The sequence below is a fragment of the Carcharodon carcharias genome, unplaced genomic scaffold (assembly GCF_017639515.1).
Source record: "Carcharodon carcharias isolate sCarCar2 unplaced genomic scaffold, sCarCar2.pri scaffold_953_ctg1, whole genome shotgun sequence".
In the NCBI taxonomy this organism is placed as follows: Eukaryota; Metazoa; Chordata; class Chondrichthyes; order Lamniformes; family Lamnidae; genus Carcharodon; species Carcharodon carcharias.
The window spans coordinates 10,151-29,332 of record NW_024471175.1 but is presented as its reverse complement, the minus strand read 5'-3'; the positions used below and the strand labels follow the sequence as shown (position 1 = coordinate 29,332).

The window sequence follows — 19,182 nt, the reverse complement described above, 5'->3', positions numbered from 1 at the left end:
GCGATCAGTGAACCGGATGGGATTCAGTGAACCAGATGGGCATCAGTGAACCAGAAGGGAATCATCAAACCAGATGGGGATTAGTGAACCAGATGGGCATCAGCGAACCAGATGAGAATCAGTGAACCTGATGGGAATCAGGGAACCAGATGGGGGAATCAATGAACCAGATGGGGATCAGTGAACCAGATGGGAATCAGTGAACCAGATGGGAATCAGTGAACCAGATGGGGATCATTGAACCAGATTGGGATCAGCGAACCAGATGGGAATCAGTGAACCAGGCGAGCATCAGCGAACCAGATGGTGTTCAGTGAACCAGATGGGAATCAGTGAACCAGATGGGGATCATTGAACCAGATTGGGATCAGCGAACCAGATGGGAATCAGTGAACCAGGCGAGCATCAGCGAACCAGATGGGGATCAGTGAACCAGATGGAGATCAGTGAACCAGATGGGGTTCAATGAACCAGATGGGGTCCACCCTGGGTCTCTTGGTGACGGGCCCAGCGGTAATCTCACTAGGGTCATCGCCACCTCCCCCAAACGACGTGATTCCACCCCCACCCCCCCCCACTCAGCCCCCAATCCCGTGGGAGTGAGTCCCACATTCACCCCGCTCTCCGCAGCTGCAGACGTTTCTCCTGAATCCACCCACCGCTGGATTTATCACTGACAGTCTCACATTGACGGGACTCCCCCAACTCCTAGTTCTGGGCCCTCTACACATACCCACCCACCTCCCCAACCCCCGGACTCACCACCCCACCCCCCTGCCTACCGCACTCCCAGCCCCCCCGCACTCCCACCCCCCCTTCCAGCCAATAATTTGCCTTTCAGAATCCGATTGTCTTGAATCAAGACAGCGGCTAACTCAAAAAAGCAGGAAAGATACGGTAGACGGGGGAATCGATAATGAATCATAAAATGGCGGGCAGACTCGGTAGTGATTGTGCAGAGAGAGAGAGACAGAGACACACAGAGAGAGAGAAAGACAGAGAGAGAGACAGAGACAGAGAGAGACAGAGAGAGAGAGAGACAGAAACAGAGAGAGAGAGACAGAGATAGAGAGACAGAAACAGAGAGAGAGAGACAGAGAGAGAGAGAGAGAGAGAGAATCCGAGCAGGCGATGTCACTGGAAACTGAGAGACGTCTGGTCCAGGAGCGTCTGAGCAGTCTGCAGCGGGCTGTCACCCAGCTGGAGAGCGAGAAGCTGGAGGCTGAGCGAGCCGCGACCCGCGTGGAAAGGGACCGCACGGCGGCGAAGAGGGCCTTAGAGAAGGTAGGCACCACCTGGGAGTGAGGCTGACTTGACGCTGCTGGGCCTCACTGGGACTAAGGATGAGTTGGCCAAGTTTGCCTTCACTGGGAGTGAGGATGAGTTGGTGATAGTAGGTCTCACTGGGAATGAGGATGAGTTGGTGATAGTAGGCCTCACTGAGAGTGAGGATGAGTTAGCCAAGTTAGGACTCACTGGGAGTGAGGATGATTGGCGACGCTAAGCCTCACTGGGAGTAAGGATGATTTGGTGATAGTAGGCCTCATTGGGAGTGAGGATGATTGGCAAACCTCGGTACACTGGGAGTAAGGATCGGTTGGCCAATTTAGGCCTCACCGGAAGTGAGGATGCTTTGACAATGCTAGGCCTCACTGAGAGAAAGGATGAATTGGCTGATTATCATCTCACCGGGAGTGAGGAGGATGGCAATGCTAGGCCTCACTGGGAGTAAGGATCAGTTGGCAATTCTAGGCCTCACGGGGAGTAGGGATGAGTTGATAGTGCTAGGCTACACCGGGAGTAAGGATGAGTTGGTGATAGTAGGCCTCACTGGGATTAAGGATGAGATGGTGATAGTAGGCTTCACTGGGAGTGGGGATGAGAAGGTGATAGTAGGCCTCACTGGGAGTGAGGATGATTGGCGACGCTAAGCCTCACTGGGAGTAAGGATGATTTGGTGATAGTAGGCCTCATTGGGAGTGAGGATGATTGGCAAACCTCGGTACACTGGGAGTAAGGATCGGTTGGCAAATTTAGGCCTCACCGGGAATGAGGATGCTTTGACAATGCTAGGCCTCACTGAGAGAAAGGATGAATTGGCTGATTATCATCTCACTGGTAGTGAGGAGGATTGGCAATGATAGGCCTCACTGGGAGTAAGGATCAGTTGGCAATACTAGGCCTCACTGGGAAAAGGGATGAGTTGGCAATACTAGGCCTCACGGGGAGTAGGGATGAGTTGCCGATGCAAGGCCTCATTGCAGGAGTAGGCTCAAGTTGGCGATGCGAGGCCTCACCGGGAGTAAGGATGAGTTGGTGATAGTAGGCCTCACAGGGAGTAAGGATGATTGGCGATGCTAGGCCTCATTGCAGGAGTAGGCTCAAGTTGGCGCTGCTAGGCCTCACTGGGAGTAAGGATGATTGGCGATGCTAGGCCTCACTGGGAGTAAGGATGAGTTGGTGATAGTAGGCCTCACTGGGATTGAGGATGATTGGCGATGATAGGCCTCACTGGGAGTAAGGATGAGTTGGTCATAGTAGGCCTCACTGGGATTGAGGCTGATTGGCAAATCTCGGTACAGTGGGAGTAAGGATCAGTTGGCCAATTTAGGCCACAGCGGGAGTGAGGATGCTTTGACAATGCTAGGCCTCACTGGGGGAAAGGTTGAATTGGCTGATTAATGTCTCACTGGTAGTGAGGATGATTGACGATGCTAAGCCTCACTGAGAGTAAGGATGTGTTGGTGGTGCTAGACTGCACTGGGAGTAGGGATGTGTTGCTGATAGTAGACCTCACTGGGAGTGAGGATGATTGGCGATGCGAGGCCTCACCGGGAGTAAGGTTGAGTTGGCAATACTAGGCCTAACTAGGAATGAGGATGATTGGCGATGCAAGGCCTCACTGGGAGTAAGGTTGAGTTGGTGATAGTAGGTCTCACTGGGAATGAGGAAGATTGGTGATACGAGGCCTCACTGGGAGTAAGGATGAGTTGGTGATAGTAGGCCTCACTGGGAGTGAGGATGCTTTGGCGATGCCAGGTCTGACAGGGAGTTAGGATGAGTTGGTGATAGTAGGCCTCACTGGGAGTTAGGATGATTAGCGATGCGAGGCCTCACTGGGAGTAAGGATGAGTTGGCAATACTAGGCCTCACCGGAAGTAAGGATGAGTTGGAAACACTAGGCCTCACTGGGAGTAAGGATGAGTTGGCAGTGCTAGACTGCACTGGGCGTAGGATGTGTTGGTGATAGTAGGCCTCACTGGGAGTGAGAATGAGTTGGTGATAATAGGTCTCACTGGGAGTAAGAATGAGTTGGCGGTGCTAGGCCACACTGGGAGTAGGGATGAGTTGGCAATACTAGGCCTCACGGGGAGTAGGGATGAGTTGATGTGCCAGGCTGCACCAGGAGTAGGGACGAGTTGATGATGCAAGGCCTCATTGCGGGAGTAGGGTCGAGTTGGTGATACAAGGCTACACCGGAAGTAAGGATGGGTTGGCAATATTAGGCCTCATTGGGAGTGAGGATGATTGGCAAATCTCTGTACACTGGGAGTAAGGATCAGTTGGCCAATTTAGGCCACAGCGGGAGTGAGGATGCTTTGACAATGCTAGGCCTCACTGGGGGAAAGGATGAATTGGCTGATTAATGTCTCTCTGGGAGTGAGGATGATTGACTATGCTAAGCCTCACTGAGAGTAAGGATGTGTTGGTGGTGCTAGACTGCACTGGGAGTAGGGATGAGTTGGTGATAGTAGACCTCACTGGGAGTGAGGATGATTGGCGATGCAAGGCCTCACTGGGAGTAAGGATGAGTTGGTGATAGTAGGTCTCACTGGGAATGAGGCAGATTGGCGATACGAGGCCTCAATGGGAGTAAGGATGAGTTGGTGAGAGTAGGCCTCACTGGGCGTGAGGATGATTAGCGATGCGAGGCCTCACTGGGAGTAAGGATGAGTTGGCAATACTAGGCCTCACCAGAAGTAAGGATGAGTTGGAAACACTAATCCTCACTGGGAGTAAGGATGAGTTGGCAGTGCTAGACTGCACTGGGCGTAGGGATGAGTTGGTGATAGTAGGCCTCATGGGAGTGAGAATGAGTTGGTGATAGTAGGTCTCACTGGGAGTAAGGATGAGTTGGCGGTGCTAGGCCACACTGGGAGTAGGGATGAGTTGGCAATACTAGGCATCACGGGGAGTAGGGATGAGTTGATGTGCCAGGCTGCACCGGGAGTAAGGACAAGTTGACAATGCAAGGCCTCATTGCGGGAGTAGGGTCGAGTTGGTGATACAAGGCCTCAACGGGAGTGAGGATGAGTTGGCAATACTAGGCATCATTGGGAGTGAGGATGATTGGCGATGCTAGGCCTCACTGGGAGTAAGGATGACTTAGTGATAGTAGGCCTCACTGGGGCTGAAGATGATTGGCGACACTCAATAACACTGTGAGTAAGGATGAGTTGGTGATAGTAGCCCTCATTGGGAGTGAGGATGATTGGCAAATCTCTGTACACTGGGAGTAAGGATCTGTTGGCCAATTTAGGCCTCACTGGGAGTGAGGATGCTTTGACGATGCTAGCCCTCACTGAGAGAAAGGATGAATTGGCTGATTAATATCTCACTGGGAGTGAGGATGAGTCGGTGGTACTAGACCGCACTGGGAGTAGGGATGAGTTGACGATGCAAAGCCTCACTGAGAGTAAGGATGAGTTGGCACTGCCAGGCTGCACTGGGAGTAGGGATGAGTTGGTGATAGTAGGCCTCACTGGGAGTGAGGAAGTTTGGCAATACTAGGCCCCACCTGGAATAAGGATGAGTTGGCAATACTCTGCCTCACTGGTAGTAAGGATGAGTTGGTGATGGTAGGCTTCACTGGGAGTGAGGATGATTGACGATGGTAGGCCTCACTGGTAGTAGGGATGAGTTGGTGATAGTGGGCTTCACTGGGAGTGAGGATGATTGACAATGCTAGGCCTCACTGGGAGTAAGGATGAGTTGGTGATGCTAGGCCTCACTGGGAGTAGGGATGAGTTGGTGATAGAACACCTCATTGGGAGTTAGGATGATTAGCAATGCTAGGCCTCACTGGGTGTAAGGATGAGTTGGTGATAGTGGGCCTCACTGGGAGTGAGGATGATTGTCAACACTAGGCCGCACTGGGAGAAGGGATGAGTTAGCAATACTGGGCCTCACCGGAAGTAACGATGAGTTGGCAATACTAGGCCTCACTGGGCGTAGGGATCAGTTGGCAATACTAGGCCAAACGGGGAGTAGGGATGAGTTGACGGTGCCAGGCTTCATTGCGGGAGTAGGATCGAGTTGGCGATGCGAGGCCTCACCGGGAGTAAGGATGATTTGGTGATAGTAGGCCTCACTGGGATTAAGGATGATTGGCGATGCGAGGCCTCACTGGGAGTGAGGATGAGTTGGTGATAGTAGGCTTTACTGGGAGTGAGGATGAGATGGTGATAGTAGGCTTCACTGGGAGTGGGGATGAGAAGGTGATAGTGGGCCTCACTGGGAGTGAGGATGATTGGCGACGCTAAGCCTCACTGGGAGTAAGGATGATTTGGTGATAGTAGGCCTCATTGGGAGTGAGAATGATTGGCAAACCTCGGTACACTGGGATTAAGGATCGGTTGGCCAATTTAGGCCTCACTGGAAGTGAGGATGCTTTGACAATGCTAGGCCTCACTGAGAGAAAGGATGAATTGGCTGATTATCGTCTCACCGGGAGTGAGGAGGATTGGCAATGCTAGGCCTCACTGGGAGTAAGGATCAGTTGGCAATACTAGGCCTCACTGGGAGTAGGGATGAGTTGGCAATACTAGGCCTCACGGGGAGTAGGGATGAGTTGACGATGCAAGGCCTCATTGCGAGAGTAGGCTCAAGTTGGCGATGCGAGGCCTCACCGGGAGTAAGGATGAGTTGGTGATAGTAGGCCTCACTGGGAGTAAGGATGATTGGCGATGCTAGGCCTCACTGGGAGTAAGGATGAGTTGGTGATAGTAGGCCACACTGGGATTGAGGATGATTGGCGATGCTAGGCCTCACTGGGAGTAAGTATGAGTTGGTCATAGTAGGCCTCACTGGGATTGAGGCTGATTGGCAAATCTCAGTACAGTGGGAGTAAGGATCAGTTGGCCTATTTAGGCCACAGCGGGAGTGAGGATGCTTTGACAATGCTAGGCCTCACTGGGGGAAAGGTTGAATTGGCTGATTAATGTCTCACTGGTAGTGAGGATGATTGACTATGCTAAGCCTCACTGAGAGTAAGGATGTGTTGGTGGTGCTAGACTGCACTGGGAGTAGGGATGAGTTGCTGATAGTAGACCTCACTGGGAGTGAGGATGATTGGCGATGCGAGGCCTCACCGGGAGTAAGGCTGAGTTGGCAATACTAGGCCTCAGTGGGAATGAGGATGATTGGCGATGCAAGGCCTCACTGGGAGTAAGGATGAGTTGGTGATAGTAGGTCTCACTGGGAATGAGGATGCTTTGGCGATGCCAGGTCCGACAGGGAGTTAGGATGAGTTGGTGATAGTAGGCTTCACTGGGAGTTAGGATGATTAGCGATGCGAGGCCTCACTGGGAGTAAGGATGAGTTGGCAATACTAGGCCTCACCGGAAGTAAGGATGAGTTGGAAACACTAGGCCTCACTGGGAGTAAGGATGAGTTGGCAGTGCTAGACTGCACTGGGCGTAGGGATGAGTTGGTGATAGTAGGCCTCACTGGGAGTGAGAATGAGTTGGTGATAGTAGGTCTCACTGGGAGTAAGAATGAGTTGGCGGTGCTAGGCCACACTGGGAGTAGGGATGAGTTGGCAATACTAGGCCTCACGGGGAGTAGGGATGAGTTGATGTGCCAGGCTGCACCAGGAGTAGGGACGAGTTGATCATGCAAGGCCTCATTGCGGGAGTAGGGTCGAGTTGGTGATACAAGGCCTCACCGGGAGTAAAGATGAGTTGGCAATACTAGGCCTCATTGGGAGTGAGGATGATTGGCGATGCTAGGCCTCACTGGGAGTAAGGATGAGTTGGTCATAGTAGGCCTCATTGGGATTGAGGCTGATTGGCAAATCTCTGTACACTGGGAGTAAGGATCAGTTGGCCAATTTAGGCCACAGCGGGAGTGAGGATGCTTTGACAATGCTAGGCCTCACTGGGGGAAAGGATGAATTGGCTGATTAATGTCTCACTGGGAGTGAGGATGATTGACTATGCTAAGCCTCACTGAGAGTAAGGATGTGTTGGTGGTGCTAGACTGCACTGGGAGTAGGGATGAGTTGGTGATAGTAGACCTCACTGGGAGTGAGGATGATTGGCGATGCAAGGCCTCACTGGGAGTAAGGATGAGTTGGTGATAGTAGGTCTCACTGGGAATGAGGAAGATTGGCGATACGAGGCCTCACTGGGAGTAAGGATGAGTTGGTGATAGTAGTCATCAATGGAGTGAGGATGCTTTGACGATGCCAGGTCCGACTGGGAGTTAGGATGAGTTGGTGATAGTAGGCCTCACTGGGAGTTAGGATGATTAGCGATGCGAGGCCTCACTGGCAGTAAGGATGAGTTGGCAATACTAGGCCTCACCAGAAGTAAGGATGAGTTGGAAACACTAGGCCTCACTGGGAGTAATGATGAGTTGGCGGTTCTAGGCCACACTGCGAGTAGGGATGAGTTGGCAATACTAGGCATCACGGGGAGTAGGGATGAGTTGATGTGCCAGGCTGCACCGGGAGTAGGGACAAGTTGACAATGCAAGGCCTCATTGCGGGAGTAGGGTCGAGTTGGTGATACAAGGCCTCAACGGGAGTGAGGATGAGTTGGCAATACTAGGCCTCATTGGGAGTGAGGATGATTGGCGATGCTAGGCCTCACTGGGAGTAAGGATGACTTAGTGATAGTAGGCCTCACTGGGACTGAAGATGATTGGCGACACTCGATAACACTGTGAGTAAGGATGAGTTGGTGATAGTAGCCCTCATTGGGAGTGAGGATGATTGGCAAATCTCTGTACACTGGGAGTAAGGATCTGTTGGCCAATTTAGGCCTCACTGGGAGTGAGGATGCTTTGACGATGCTAGCCCTCACTGAGAGAAAGGATGAATTGGCTGATTAATGTCTCACTGGGAGTGAGGATGATTGTCTATGCTAAGCCTCACTGAGAGTAAGGATGAGATGTTGATGGAATGTCTCACTGGGAGTAAGGATGAGATGTTGATAGTCGGCCTCACTGGGAGTAAGGAAAAATTGACAATACTAGGCCTCATTGGCGCCAAGGATGAGTGAGCAATACTAGGCACTGAGACTGGGGATGAGTCGACGATGCAAGGCCTCACTGAGAGTAAGGATGAGTTGCTGGTGCTAGGCCACACTGGGAGTAGGGATAAGTTGACGATGCTAGGCCTAACTGGGAGTAAGGATGAGTTGGCAATACTAGGCCTCACTGGGAGTAGGGATGAGTTGGCAGTGCTAGGATGCACCGGGAGTAAGGACAAGTTGGCAATACTAGGCCTAACTGGGACTGCGGATGAGTTGATGATGCAAGGCCTCACTGGGAGTAGGGATGAGTTGACGATGCAAGGCCTCACTGGGAGTAGGGATGAGTTGGCAGTGCTAGGCCTCACTGGGAGTAGGGATGAGTTGGCACTACTAGGCCTCATTGCGAGAGTAGAAGCCTGAATGAGGAGAAGGGAGAGAGGGACAGAGGGAATGAGGGACGCGGGGAGGTGGGGGGTAGGAGTGAGGTTTGCGGGGAGGGGATAGGGGGGTCAGGCATGACTGCGGAGGGCGAGACGGCACCCCAGAGAGCCCCAGTTAACTGTTTATCCACCCACCCTCCTCCCCACCCCGCCCCCTGTGTCCCTTGGCAGGCCGAGAGCGAGAAGCTGCGGATGGAGGGAGAGACGCGCCACCTCTCCATCGAGCAGCAGCGTCTCAATGAGACTGTGTCAGCCACCGAGAAGGAGCTGGGTTCCACCAAGCACAAACTCCAGGAGCTGCAGGTGAGAAGAGGGTTGGACAGGACATCGAGCCTCCAACTCAATTTCATTTTCAAATTCACTCCCGGGATGTGGGGGTCACTCGCCGGGCCCAGCATTTATTGCCCGTCCCTAAGTGCCCCCTTGAGAAGGGGGTGGGGGTAGAGCCGCCTTCTTGAGCCGCTGCAGTCCCGGTGTGGTGTAGGTACACCCACGGCGCTGTTAGGGAGGGAGTTCCAGGATTTTGTCCGTGTGGTGTAGGTACACCCACGGCGCTGTTAGGGAGGGAGTTCCAGGATTTTGTCCCGTGTGGTGTAGGTACACCCACGGCGCTGTTAGGGAGGGAGTTCCAGGATTTTGTCCCGTGTGGTGTAGGTACACCCACGGCGCTGTTAGGGAGGGAGTTCCAGGATTTTGACCCAGCGACAGTGAAGGAACGGCCGATATATTCCCAAGTCGGGATGGTGAGTGGCTTGGAGGGGAACTTCCAGGTGGTGGGTCTTCCCCGTGTGTCTGCTGCCCTCGTCCTTCTAGATGGGAGCGGGTCGTGGGTTTGGGCGGCGCTGTCGAAGGAGCCTTGGCGAGTTGCTGCAGTGCATCTTGTAGATGGTACACACGCTGCTGCCACTGTGCGTCGGTGGTGGAGGGAGTGAATGTTTGTGGATGGGGTGCCGATCGAACTGTGGGGAGGGGGTGCTGCTTTGTCCTGGACGGTGTCGAGCTTCTCGAGGGTTGTGGGAGCTGCAACTCATCCAGGTAAGTGGGGAGTGTCCCATCCACACTCCTGACTTGTGCCTTGTAGATGGTGGACAGGCGTTGGGGGGGGAGTCAGGAGGTGAGTTACTCTCCGCAGGATTCCCAGCCTCTGACCTGCTCTTGTAGCCACAGTATTTATCTGTCTGGGTCCCAGTTCAGTTTCTGGTCAATGGTAACCCCCAGGATGTTGGTAAATACATCAACACGATTCTCCCTCAGCCTCCACTCCCTGTGGGAACGAGTTCCACATTCTCCCCACTCTCGGGATGAAGCAGTTTCTCCTGAATTCCCCATCGGATACATTTCTGACGATCGTATATTGACCCGAGTTCTGGTCTCTCCGGCGAGTGGGAACATCTCTTCGTCGATGTTATCAAGTCCCCTTTCATCATCGAGCAGAGCTTGATCTGGTCACCCTTCAGCCTTTTCTTACTGAGAGGAAAGAGTCCCAGCCTGTTCAGTCTGTCCCAATAGTTCAAACCCTCCCAAACCGGAACTGTGCACGGTGCTCCGAGTGTGGTCTAACCGAGGGGGGGATACGGAGACCGGAACTGTGCACGGTGCTCCCAGTGTGGTCTAACCGAGGGGGGGGATACGGAGACCGGAACTGTGCACGGTGCTCCGAGTGTGGTCTAACCGAGGGGGGGATACGGAGACCGGAACTGTGCACGGTGCTCCGAGTGTGGTCTAACCGAGGGGGGGATACGGAGACCGGAACTGTGCACGGTGCTCCGAGTGTGGTCTAACCGAGGGGGGGATACGGAGACCGGAACTGTGCACGGTGCTCCCGAGTGTGGTCTAACCGAGGGGGGGATACGGAGACCGGAACTGTGCACGGTGCTCCGAGTGTGGTCTAACCGAGGGGGGGATACGGAGACCGGAACTGTGCACGGTGCTCCCAGTGTGGTCTAACCGAGGGGGGGATACGGAGACCGGAACTGTGCACGGTTCTCCGAGTGTGGTCTAACCGAGGGGGGATACGGAGACAGGAACTGTGCACGGTGCTCTGAGTGCGGTCTAACGGAGGGGGGGATACAGAGACCGGAACTGTGCACGGTGCTCCGAGTGTGGTCTAACCGAGGGTCCATGTTGATTTAAAGAACCTTTTGTCCAGTGTATCTCTCTGCCACCTCTCTCCAGACTCAACTGGCTGAGATAAAGAGCTGCCACAATCGCGAGATTGCTAAAGTCACATCCAGAGGACAAACTGAACTGAAGGGGGAAGTCGACCACTTACGCCTTTCCAACAGACAGCTTGAGATGACACTGGAGTCGAGAGAGAGAGCCCACCGACAAAGAGTGAAGGGGCTGGAGGAGCAGGTGAGTCAGCACGAGCAAGGGTCAGTACTGAGGGAGTGCCGCACTGTCGGAGGGTCAGCGCTGAGGTAGAGCCGCACTGTCGGTGGGTCAGTACTGAGGGAGAGCGGCACTGTCGGAGGGTCAGTACTGAGGGAGAGCAGCGCTGTCGGAGAGTCAGTACTGAGGGAGAGCCGCACTGTCAGAGTGTCAGTGGTGAGGGAGTGCCGCACTGTCGGAGGGTCAGTGCTGAGGTAGAGCCGCACTGTCGGTGGGTCAGTACTGAGGGAGAGCCGCACTGTCAGAGGGTCAGTACTGAGGGAGAGCAGCACTGTCGGAGAGTCAGTACTGAGGGAGAGCAGCACTGTCGGAGGGTCAGTGCTGAGGGAGAGCCGCACTGTCGGAGGGTCAGTGCTGAGGGAGAGCCGCACTGTGGGAGTGTCAGTGCTGAGGGAGAGCTGCAATGTCGGAGGGTCAGTGCTGAGGGAGAGCCGCACTGTCTGAGGGTCAGTACTGAGGGAGTGCCGCACTGTCGGAGGATCAGTGCTGAGGGAGAGCCGCACTGTCGGTGGGTCAGTACTGAGGGAGAGCCGCACTGTCGGAGGGTCAGCGCTGAGGGAGAGCTGCACTGTCGGAGGGTCAGTGCTGAGGGAGAGCCGCACTGTCGGAGGGTCAGTGCTGAGGGAGAGCCGCACTGTCGGAGGGTCAGTGCTGAGGGAGAGCCGCACTGTCGGAGGGTCAGTGCTGAGGGAGAGCCGCACTGTCGGAGGGTCAGTGCTGAGGGAGAGCCGCACTGTCGGAGGGTCAGTACTGAGGGAGAGCCGCACTGTCGGAGGGTCAGTACTGAGGGAGAGTCGCGCTGTCAGAGGGTCAGTACTGAGGGAGAGCCGCACTGTCGGAGGGTCAGTACTGAGGGAGAGCCGCACTGTCGGAGGGTCAGTGCTGAGGGAGAGCCGCACTGTCGGAGGGTCAGTGCTGAGGGAGAGCCGCACTGTCGGAGGGTCAGTACTGAGGCAGAGCCGCACTGTCGGAGGGTCAGTGCTGAGGGAGAGCCGCACTGTCGGAGGGTCAGTGCTGAGGGAGAGCCGCACTGTCGGAGGGTCAGTGCTGAGGGAGAGCCGCACTGTCGGAGGGTCAGTGCTGAGGGAGAGCCGCACTGTCGGAGGGTCAGTGCTGAGGGAGTGCCGCACTGTCGGAGGGTCAGTGCTGAGGGAGTGCCGCACTGTCGGAGGGTCAGTACTGAGGGAGCGCCGCACTGTCGGAGGGTCAGTACTGAGGGAGAGCCGCACTGTCGGAGGGTCAGTGCTGAGGGAGTGCCGCACTGTCTGTTGCCTTCACTGTCTCTCTCTCTCTCTCTCTCTCTCTCTGGCCCAGGTCTCTCTCCTGAAGACCCAGCTCAGCGTCGAGCTCCAGCACAAGCAGCAGTACATCCGCCTGTCGTCCCGGACTAACCACCAGCTCTCCGGCCTGCGCCGGAACCTGACCGACTCCCTCAACGCCGTGTCCCGTGACCCCGAGCTGTCCGTCCTGGCCTCGGAGACCCGGCGTCTGGACCGCTCGCTCACCCGCAGCCTGCGCTCCTCCCCGGCCTGTCCCTCTGCTCCCTCGCCCGTCCGCAGTCCGTCTCTCAGCCCACACCGTCCCCCGCCGGGAGCTGAACTCTGACCCCCCACCTCCCACCTCCCACCGGCTCGGGGAGGGTCTGGACACTCCGGCCGCCTTTTCCCGGGGGTTTGGGTGGCGGGGGAGGGCTGGACCCTGAAGTCGGGTTTACTGGAGCTGGCGGAGGGCGAATAGGATTCGTCTGTTCACCGATGAAGGATTGAAGCCTCTACACGTCTGTCTGTGTCTCTCTCTCCGTCTGTGTCTCTCTCTCCGTCTGTGTCTGTGTCTCTCTCTCCGTCTGTGTCTGTGTCTCTCTCCCAGTCTGTGTCTCTCTCTGTGTCTGTGTCTCTCCCTCCGTCTGTGTCTCTCTCTCCGTCTGTGTCTCTCTCTCCGTCTGTGTCTGTGTCTCTCTCTCCGTCTGTGTCTCACTCTGTGTCTGTGTCTCTCTCTGTGTCTGTGTCTCTCTCTGTGTCTGTGTCTCTCTCCCAGTCTGTATCTCTCTCTGTGTCTGTGTCTCTCTCTCTCCGTCTGTGTCTGTGTCTCTCTCTCCGTCTGTGTCTGTGTCTCTCTCTCTGTCTGTGTCTCTCTCCGTCTGTGTCTGTGTCTCTCTCTCCGTCTGTGTCTGTGTCTCTCTCTCCATCTGTGTCTGTCTCTCCGTCTGTGTCTGTGTCTCTCTCTCTGTCTGTGTCTCTCTCTCTGTCTGTGTCTCTCTCTCCGTCTGTGTCTGTGTCTCTCTCTCCGTCTGTGTCTGTGTCTCTCTCTCCATCTGTGTCTCTCGCTCCATCTGTGTCTCTCTCTCCGTCTGTGTCTGTGTCTCTCTCTCTGTCTGTGTCTCTCTCTGTCTGTGTCTCTCTCTCCGTCTGTGTCTCTCTCTCTGTCTGTGTCTCTGCCTGTGTCTCTCTGTGTCTCTCTGTGTCTCTCTCTCTGTCTGTGTCTCTCTCTCTCTCCGTCTCTCTCTGTCTCTGTCTCTCTGTCTCTGTCTCTCTGTCACTGTCTCTCTGTCTCCCTCTGTCTCTCTCCCTCCGTCTCTCTCCCTCCGTCTCTCTCCCTCCGTCTCTCTCCCTCCGTCTCTCTCCCTCCGTCTCTCTCCCTCTGTCTCTCTCTCTCTGTCTCTCTCTCTCTGTCTCTCTCTGTCTCTGTCTCTCTGTCTCTCTCTCTGTCTCTCTTTCTCTGTCTCTCTCTATCTCTCTCTCTCTGTCTATCTCTCTCTCTGTCTCTCTCTCTGTCTCTCTCTCTCTGTCTCTCCCTCTCTCTGTCTCTCTCTACCTCTCTCTCTGTCTATATCTCTCTCTCCCTCTTTCCCCCTCTCGCCCTCTCCGTCTCCCACTCTCTATATACCTGTCTCTTCCTGTGTCACTCTCCCTCCATCTCTCTCTCTCCGTCTCTCTCTCTCCCTCCGTCTGTCTGTCTCTCTCTCCCTCTGTCTGTCTCTCTCTCTCCCTCCCTCCGTCTCTCTCTCTCTCTCTCCCTCTGCCCGTCTCCCTCTCTCCACCTCTCTCTCTCTCTGTCTCTCTCTCTGTCTCTCTCTCTGTCTCTCTCTCTGTCTCTCTCTCTGCCTCTCTCTCTGCCTCTCTCTCTGCCTCTCTCTCTGCCTCTCTCTCTCTGTCTCTCTCTCTGTCTCTCTCTCTCTGTCTCTCTCTGTCTCTCTCTCTCTGTGTCTCTGACTCTCTCTCTCTGTCGCTCTCTCTCTCTGTCTCTCTCTCTCTGTCTCTCTCTCTCTCTGTCTCTCTCTCTCTCTGTCTCTCTCTCTCTGTCTCTCTCTCTCTCTGTCTCTCTCCCTCCATCTCTCTGTGTCTCTCTCCCTCTGTCTCTCTCCCTCTCTCTCTCTCCCTCCGTCTCTCTCACTCTCTCTCCGTTATGAAGGTGTTTATCCGCGGTAAAGTCTATTTTTTTTGCGATTATGTACAAAGATGTTCTCGGTTCGAGAGTCCTGCACATTAACCGATCTCCGGCCTGTGCAAGGCCTGGGGGGGGTGCTGGTGGTGGGGTGGGTGGGGTGGATACAGGGGGTGCAGCTGAAGGCGGCCGGCGACACTGGCTCCATCCCTCCGTCAGGGGAAGGGGGGTTGAGGGTGGGATCCTGGTCTCCCATTGCCCACGCTACCCCACCACCCCTCCCCAATTGAAGAGTGCCATTGGTGAGGCGGAACGAGGTGGGGTGGGGTGTGGGGGGGGGAGTGAAAGGGGGTAGTATTCCATTCCCGGGAAGCGGGGAGCGAGTCGCCCTCCAATCTCGGGGAGAGCCGGCGAGTCCCCCTCGCACCCGCCCTCCCCTCACCCCAAATCGGGTCTCACTTCCGCTCTTTGTGCTCTCATGTTGTAAGGAAAGCCCTCCAATGTCACTAACCTTGTGTTTTTTTTTACAATTATATATATATATAAACACTCGATATTTTTTCACGCACGCGTCACCCGATTAAAATGTATTGACCGAAGGGAGAAAGTTCCGGCTAATTTCTTTTTTTTTTTGCTTCGAAGGTCTTTGGCTGCAGAAACTCCGGCAAGTTTGGTGGTGGAGTTGGTGGGGGGTTGGGGGGGGAGATGCGGTTCCCGGACTCGGAAGCGAGGGCTGGTTCCCGGCCGGGACGTTCCGGATCGCCGGGGGGGGTGGGGAAGAGGATGAGGAGGAGGTGGAAAGGGTCAGCGTCTGACTCCCCCCACCCCCCCACGAACACACCCCCTCCCCCTCCCCCCCAACACCCCCTCCCCCCCTCCGCACACACCTCACCCGTCGGCCCCCGCCGGAGGGCGGGAGAGAGAGAAAGAGAGAAAGAAAAGGGGAGGAGAGAGTCTCAAGCCAGAACGTCGTGTGTTTATTTTTTTATTGTTCAGTAAAACGTGGTCCCCGCAGATGAGGGGGGGGGGAGGGGGGAGGGGGAGGTGGGGGGGAGGGGGAGAGGGAGGGCTGGGGGAGGGGCAAGGAGGGGGGGAGGGGGAGAGGGAGGTGGGGGGGGGGGGATGGGGTGAGGGGAGTGGGAGGCGGGGGAGGGGGCAGGAGGGGGAGGGGCAGGAGTGGGGAGAGGCGGAGGGGGGGAGGGGCCGGTGGGCGGGAGAGGGAGGAGGGGGAGAGGGAGGTGGGGAGGGGCAGGAGGGGGGAGAGGGAGGTGGGGCGGGAGGGGAGAGGGGAGGTGGGGGGAGGCGGAGAGGGAGGTGGTGAGGAGGGGGTGAGAGGGAGGTGGGGGGAGGGGAGAGAGGTGAGGTGGGGGTGAGGAGGGGAGAGGGAGGGGGGGTGAGGGGTGTTGGGATTGGGGGAGGGGCGGGAGGGGGGAGGGGAGGTTGGGGGGGAGGGGGTGTGGGTTGGGTGGGAGGGGGCGGGAGGGGGGAGAGGGAGGTTGGGGGGGGGGGGTGTTGGGGGGGGTGGGGTGTGTTGGTTGGGGGGGGGCCGGAGGGGGGAGATGGATTGACACGCCGGAGGGGAGGGGGTGTGGGTTGGGGGGAGGGGCGGAGGGGGAGAGGGAGGTGGGGGGTGAGGGGGTGTTGGGTTGGGGGGAGGGGGCAGGAGGGGGAGAGGGAGGTTGGGGGGGAGGGGGTGTTGGGTTGGGGGGAGGGGCGGGAGCGGGAGGTTGGGGGGGGGGGAGGGGTTGTTGGGTTGGGGGGAGGGGTTGTTGGGTTGGGGGAGGGGCGGGAGGGGGGAGAGGGAGGTTGGGGGGGAGGGGTAGTTGGGTTGGGGGGAGGGGGTGTTGGGTTGGGGGGAAGGGGCGGAGGGGGTGCGAGGGAGGTTGGGGGGAGGGGGTGTGGGTTGGGGGGAGGGGGTGTTGGGTTGGGGGGAGGGGCGGACGGGGGTAGAGGGAGGTTGGGGGGGAGGGGGTGTTGGGTGGGGGTGGTGAGGGGGGGACACAGTGCCGCGGCTATGCGAGGGGATTAACAGCGCGGGTTAAATGTCAACACCAGCGAGCGTGAGCGAGGGAGAACGGGGGGATGGGCGGGGGTCGGGGGTGGGGGAGGGAGGGAGGGACGGAGGGAGGGTGTTGGTACAACGGGAGGGAGGGGGGTGGTGGGGGGCGGTGGAACCCCCTCCCCGTCCCTCGAGGGTCGTCTCTCCCTCTCTCTCTCTCCCTCTCTCCCTCCCGCCTCTCCCGAGCGGGAAGGGAATGTGGGGTGGGGGGGGGAATCGAATCCGTTGCCTCTTCCTCTGCTGCTGGGGCCTCGATGGGTTGTTTTTGAGGGGAGGGGGGTCCAAGCAGTGGGGGATGCGTGGGTTTTGGGGGGTGGGGGATGTGGGACTGTTCCTGTGGATTTGGCGTTGGGGGGTACGTGTGTGGGGGGGCATGGGAGTGGTCTGCGGGACCCGTGGCACCCACTTCCTGTCTCGTGTACGCCCTGTCACGCCCACGTCCTGTCACATGTACACCCTGTCGCGCCCACTTCCTGTCACATGCACTTCCTGTCGCGCCCACTTCCTGTCACATGCACTTCCTGTCACGCCCACTTCCGGCAGCGTGCACACATGTCACACCCACTTCCTGTCGCGCATACGCCCTGTCACGCCCACTTCCTGTCACATGCACTTCCTGTCACGCCCAGATCCTGTCACGTGCACTTCCTGTCATGCCTAGTTCCTGTCACTTGCACTTCCTGTCGCACCCACTTCCTGTCATGCCCAGTTCCTGTCACTTGCACTTCCTGTCGCGCCCAGTTCCTGTCACATGCACTTCCTGTCATTCCCAGTTCCTGTCACATGCACTTCCTGTCGCGCCCACTTCCTGTCACAAGCACTTCCTCTCACGCCCACTTCCTGTCACATGCACTTACGGTCATGCCCAGTTCCTGTCACATGCACTTCCTGTCACGCCCGCTTCCTGTCCTGTGTAACCCTTGTCACGCCCACTTCCTGTCACGCGTCTCCGATTCGCTTCCCCGGCCCCTCCCCCACAGGCCCAAACCCCCCACCCCCGCACGTGATGGGCGGCTCCAAAATGCCGTCACCTCCCCCTTCACCCCCACCACGTGTCCCCTGACTGGACCCGGGCGGTGCCAATGAGCGGGTCTGCCAGGTCCCACAATTAACAAAATCTCCCCCCAAAAACGCCCCCCCTCCCCTCCCCCCCCCCCCCCCCCCCCGCTTTACAGTGTCCAGTGGGGTCAGGGGTCGGGTTAAGACGGCCAAGCTGACTAAACCGTGTTCAACCCCATCGATCAGTCCACAGTGGTTCGCCAAACAAAGACTCAGACGCCAATGTTGAGGCCCAATTCTACAGGCAGGGAGATAGACGCCAATGTTGAGACCCAATTCTACAGGCAGGGAGATAGACGCCAATGTTGAGACCCAATTCTACAGGCAGGAGATAGACGCCAATGTTGAGACCCAATTCTACAGGCAGGGAGATAGACGCCAATGTTGAGACCCAATTCTACAGGCAGGGAGATAGACGCCAATGTTGAGACCCAATTCTACAGGCAGGGAGATAGACGCCAATGTTGAGACCCAATTCTACAGGCAGGGAGATAGACGCCAATGTTGAGACCCAATTCTACAGGCAGGGAGATAGATGCCAATGTTGATGCCCTATTTCTACGGGAAGGGAGATAGATGCCAATGTTGAAGCCCCAATTCTAAAAGCAGGGAAACAGACACCAATTTTAAGGCCCAATTCAATGGGCAGGGAGATAGGTGCCAATGTCGAGGCCCCAATTCTATGGGCAGAGAGATAGACGCCAATGTTAAGGCCCAATTCTACAGGCAGGGAGATAGACGCCAATGTTGAGCCCCAATTCTACGAGCAGGGAGATAGACGTCAATTTTAAGGCCCCAATTCAATGGGCAGGGAGATAGATGCCAACGTTCAGGTCCAATTCTATGGGCAAGGAGATAGACGCCAATGTTAAGGCCAAATTCTACGGGCAGGGAGATAGACGCCAATGTTGAGGCCCCACTTCTACAGGCAGGGAGACAGACACCAATTTTAAAGACCCAATTCTACGGGCAAGGAGATAGATGCCAATATTGAGGTCAAGTTGGGGGTCCAATTCTGGTCAGACCTGTCGGTCGGGGACCTATCGGAGCGGGCGGGGGTTTGTTGGGGGGGGGGTGTAGTGGGGGTGTTGGGTTAGGGGAGGTTGGGTTGGGTGGAGGGGGGGAGGGGGGAAAAGGGGGAAGTCCCTGCCTCGTCTGCCAACCCCACCCACAGCCTTGACCGGACGTGGGTCTCTGGGTCTTTCCAACCTTGTGTGGGGGGGTGGGGGGTGGGGGGAGCCTAAACAGAGTGAGGCGGGCGGGGGTAGGGGGTAGGTGGGGGGGAAGGGGTAGCACCATGTCTTGGCCTCGTCCCCGGAGCAGGGAGAGGTGGATGGGGGGGAGGGGAAGGGGGAGTGGCGCCGGGAGTGGGAGATGGGGAGACGGGGGGTGGGGGGGGGAGTCAGTGATGTCAGTGGGGGTTGGGGAGTGGAGGAAAGAGTCGGGAGGTACAGAGATTCCCCCCCTCCAACAACAAATCGGCCCCGTTACTGCAGCTCCCGGACCAACACTGTCACATCCACCCCCGCACCACTCCCCAGCCCTCCCCCCACCCCCATCCCACACACCCACCCAGCCGCGCCACACCCACTAC

General features: G+C 56.8%; 1 long non-coding RNA gene across 1 annotated transcript; it reads left to right on the top strand.

The window, feature by feature from the left end:
* The first annotated feature begins 1,146 nt into the window (after positions 1-1,146).
* On the top strand, positions 1,147-10,986 carry LOC121275225. Its single transcript, XR_005942372.1, has 3 exons — positions 1,147-1,284; positions 8,870-9,001; positions 10,874-10,986. It is a non-coding gene; the product is annotated as an uncharacterized LOC121275225 (long non-coding RNA).
* The last annotated feature ends 8,196 nt before the right edge of the window (positions 10,987-19,182 follow it).